Source organism: Rutidosis leptorrhynchoides, chromosome 3, assembly GCF_046630445.1.
Source record: "Rutidosis leptorrhynchoides isolate AG116_Rl617_1_P2 chromosome 3, CSIRO_AGI_Rlap_v1, whole genome shotgun sequence".
Lineage (NCBI taxonomy): Eukaryota > Viridiplantae > Streptophyta > Magnoliopsida > Asterales > Asteraceae > Rutidosis > Rutidosis leptorrhynchoides.
The window spans coordinates 598,236,289-598,241,448 of NC_092335.1; positions in this window are offsets into that span (position 1 = coordinate 598,236,289).

Sequence of the window (5,160 nt, forward strand, 5' to 3'; positions counted from 1 at the left end):
CAATAAACGATGGATTTAAACCAATTACATATCAAGATAACGTTTACCCAAACGCAAGTTCAAGATGAGCGAAGAAAAAAAGAGTTCTAATGAAAAGGTCCAAATCGATAAACGTCAACGCGGGATCAAAAGAGAACAAAACATAAAATAAAAACAAGAAAAACTGTCGGCTATTCTTACGCGAATCGTGTGAAGACCTACGCGAAACGCGTAGTATTTAACTCTTACGCAGATCGTGTGGACTCCTACGCGAAACGCGTAATATCTTGACCAGATTCAGATTCAAATGTGTATGGGACGGTGGCTTTTGTATTTTATATGGATTCTTTTTATTAGTTGTACAGCAAGAAAGCAAATATGCACTCATTTCTCCTACTACACAATTCACAAGATGATATAATACGGAGTACACTTACAAGACCAGGAGATAGAAAATAGAGAGGGCAGTACACATTTTCAAGAGATATATTTTTCCACACATACAATTCAATACAGTACCCATTCAATTTATTTTCGAGTATATTTTGTAATCTGTATTATTTTCAGCTTCAAGGTTCAAAAATTAGGATAGTTTCAAATATTAAGGGTGTATTGTTCGTAATTAAGGGTATTATTGTACGCGCAAAAAGGGGTGTTATTATTGTAATTTTCTACCGTTTAAAGTAAATGAGAGTGAAGATTTTCGTAAGTATATTCTGTTAAAATTTTCGTTATCAGTTTTTATCATTATTATTATGTTTGTATATTTATATTTTTATGTTTCCCTTAGTATAATGAGTAGCTAATTTCCCTAGTGTTTGCTTAGATGTAGAGCCCCTAGTGCAATGGATTGTTATCATTTGTAAAAATTAAAATGTAACTTTAGTATTTTTAATATTGAGCCTAATTAAAAGAACCATTATTATATATTTGGATATTTAACCCTTGTCACTTAATTTGTTAGATTAAAATAACGAAAGTTATTTTTATTTATATAAATTAAGCTTCAACATTAAAAGTGATCTAGACGAACTTATAACTAATTTACTAACACTAAATTAAAAAGTAAGGTTCGGTGGTTTGGGTAATATCACTAGTCATATAATAGTGAAATTGTAAAAGGGGAAACCGTTATGATTTGGGTTTTGGCGAAGGTCAAAACTGGGTTGGGTCTCAATTTAAATACTTAAGGACTAGTAACTATCTAAATATAATCCAATGAAAATTAGATTTAATTTAGTTAGCCAAAACTTATTATTTATTCGAAAGGAAAATATAAGTTTTATACTAAACATTTTAATACGATCTTAAACTTAAAACAATCCATGGACCTAGAGGTGACACATTTAAGTAAACACTCCCTTTTATTTTATAAATCATTATTATTATTATTTACGTTCATTTATTCAGTAAAGTTAAAAGTAAAATTAAAAAAAATATTACACAGCATTATATTCCAGTTTATTCGTCACTGTTTTGTCACCTGGATTATAACATACGCGGATCGCGTATATCTCTACACGATACGCGTACATATTAAACCATACGCGAAACGCGTATTATACTACGCGAAACGCGTAAGTATAATACGGGTACTGTACGAACTAGGTTAAAAATCTAGGGTTTTAATTATTTTATTATTATATTTAAGTTGTTAATTTATAATTATTATAATTTATAATTAGTAATTAGTTTATAACTAGTTAAAATATTACAATTCCTATTAATTTATATTAATTTAGTTAAAATATGTTATTTAGTTAATTTAAATAAATTTATATTATAATTGCTCAAAACAAAATTCTAAACAATTAGTTTTATTAAAAAGTTATCATTTTATTAATTATCATTTAGTAATAAACTTATTAGTATGATTTCAATTAATTCACTTTTAAATTAATAATTATAAATAATGTATTCGTATAAATTAATAAGTAGTTCAATTAAATTAGGATTAAGTTATATTTTATTATTATGTAGTATTATCATTTCCTAATCCAAAACCCCCTTAAAATAAGTTTAACTTCAAAGACTATTAAAAACCATTGAACACTGTCTCCCTCTGGAACGAACCGGATTTACCGACAAACTAAACTACGCGGATAGGACTAGTTGCCTATATGTGTGAAATCAACCTAAAATCATTAAAATACCACATATACAATAAATCAATTCGTGTAACAAAATAACTCAAATCCGTTCATAAATAAAGGTACTGTTTCAGCACATCAACTTTTTGGCGCCGCTGCCGGGGAATCAGTTACATTTAAAAGATTTTAATAGACTTTAGGTTATTCGATCCTTTTATAGGAATTCATTCCTAGAAAAGCTTTTAATGTTATGATAGAAATTAATGCATGAATTTACGTTCCTCCAACACTGAATTAACTTCTCCATATCCTGAACCCGAAAGAGAATTTCACGAACGCTTAAGAGCTCAAGAAGTAGAATCTCTCGCTGAGGATTTAGAATCACTTTCATTAGATTCTAACTCTGAACCAGATATTCAACAAATCATAGAACCAGATATGGCTGTTACAAATCAAACGATGGAAGCATTAATGAAGGCGACAAGAACAGGTCAAGGCCACGCAATCATCCAACCTACGATGACTGACGGCTTCGAAATAAAAGGTCAATTCCTTCACATGGTGACTAATACATGCCAATTCGGTGGAGCTCCAAATGAGGATGCTAACGAGCATCTTCGTAAGTTTGTAAGCATTTGCAAACTATTCAAAATTAAGGATGTCTCCGATGAAGTCGCATGTTTAAAAATCTTTCCATGGTCCTTAAAGGACGATGCAAGAGATTGGCTAGACTCATTATCAGAAGGTTATATCGAAAACTGGAATGACATGATGGACAAATTTTTGTCAGAATTCTTCCCTGCTTCAAAAGCAGCGAAATTGCAAAGTGATATAAATCATTTCAAACAAAAGCTTAATGAGACCATTTATGAAGCTTGGACCCGATTTAACAAAATGCTTAGGGTATGTCCTCAACACGGGTTGAATACATTCCAAAAAGTCCAAATATTTTATAAAGGAGTAAATGTTTCTACTAGAAAAGATATCGATGTTGCAGCCGGTGGTTCGATAATGAAGAAAACACCAGAAGACGCTCACACAATCATTGCCGATATAGCAGCACATTCCCATAATTGGCATCAAGAGATAGAATTCTCTAGATCATCAACCGTTGCTAATATCGAAAGCAATGATGAAATTGCGTCCTTAAAAGTTCAAATGGCAAATCAAGCAAGACAAATTGAGAAAGTAACCAAGGAAATGCATGCTATCAGGGTAGGATGTGAAATGTGCCAAGGCCCCCATCTTACTAGAGATTGTGATAAAACAACGATGGAAGAGCAAGCAAATTTCCTAGGTTACTTACGAAAAGGTGAGATGAATTTCAACGATTTTCCAGCGATAGAAGCAAATAACCGAAAATATCCTCCAATTAACAACTATCAAACTGGAGGACCTTCAGGTTTAAATAATAATAACTATCAAGGAGGAAATTCGGTTTACCAAAACAACCGAAATTTCCAAAATCAAAATCAAAATCAAAGAAATCCACCACCAGGTTACAATAACCTAAATAACCGAAATCAACCTCAACGAATTTATCAAAATAATTTTCAACACAATCAACCACAACCACAACCACAAGCACTTATACAACCACAACCCGAGAAGAAATCCGGTTTAGAAGATCTCTTAAGAGATTTTATGGTTAAGCACGAGCAAACTGCAGAAATTCAAACTCAACAAATTCGAAATCAACAAGCTACGATTCAGAATTTAGAAAGAGATGTTGGAAGGATCTCACAGTTACTATCAGAGAGGCCACCTGGCGCTCTCCCCTCAAATACTTAAGTGAATCCCAACAACAATCAAACAAGGAATGAGCATGTAAATGCTATAACTACTAGAAGTGGTTTAACTGTTAACCCAAAAACTAGTAAAACCTCAGAAGTTCCTTTATCTTCTTCTAGTTTACAAGAACCTGTTGATATAGATGAACATGTTGAGAAAGAACAAGAAAAAGATGATCCACCTGAGATCATATCGAAGAAAATTGAAGAACCACCATTGAAGGTGCACAAAGCACCTATTCCATACCCGAAATCATTAAAGAAAGACAAACTCGCGAGCCAATATAAAAAATTTGCAGATATGATCAAGCAAATTAGCATTAACATGCCACTCGCGGAAGTCCTTAGGGGTATGCCAAATTATGTAAGGTTTATTAAGGGTCTCATAGCCGATAAAGGTAAATATGAAGAAGTTTCAACCACATTCCTCAACGAGGCATGCTCAGCAATTTTGCAAAAGCAAAAGATGCCGCCGAAACTTGGAGATCCTGGTAGTTTCATTATTTCGTGTCTGATGGGAGATTCAGTAATGTACGATGCATTAGCTGACTTAGGCGCAAGTATCAATCTTATGCCACATTCCTTATACTTAAAACTAAACCTAGGCGATCTAAAACCAACTAAGATGTGTATACGCCTAGCAAATAGAACTTTTTAACTATCCTATTGGTATTGTCGAAAACCTACCAGTTAAAGTCAATCATTTAATATTCCCTGCCGACTTCGTTGTTCTCGAAATGGAAGAAGATAGCAAGGTTCCCCTAATTCTAGGGCGACCATTTTTAAATACCGCTGACGCAATTATGCGTGTTAAAGACAAAAAGCTTAGTCTAGGTGTAGGGGAAGATAGAGTTACCCTAAACATAGATAAAGCTATGAAACAACCTATCTCTTCTGATGACGAATGTTATAAGGTAGATATTATTGATTGTTGTGTCGAAAAAAAATTGCAAGAATTACTAAATGTCGACACCTCGAACTTCACCTCAATGAGTGAAGGTGATGAATTCGATGTAGAACTTGAACTTGACGAATTATTGAAAGTAGTAATCGATGAAGATTATTGTGAGGAAGAAACTCCTAAAGAAGATGAACCCTTTGAAGAAATTACCGATGGTAACAGGTTCCGAATAAAATCTTCCTTGGAAGAACCGCCAACCTTGGAGCTTAAAGAACTCCCGGAACATTTGGAGTATGCTTTTCTCCAAGGTACATCACAATTACCTATTATAATTTCATCAAAACTTTTCGATAACGAAAAGAGTAGGTTAATGTCCGTTCTAAAAACTCATAAGAAAGCA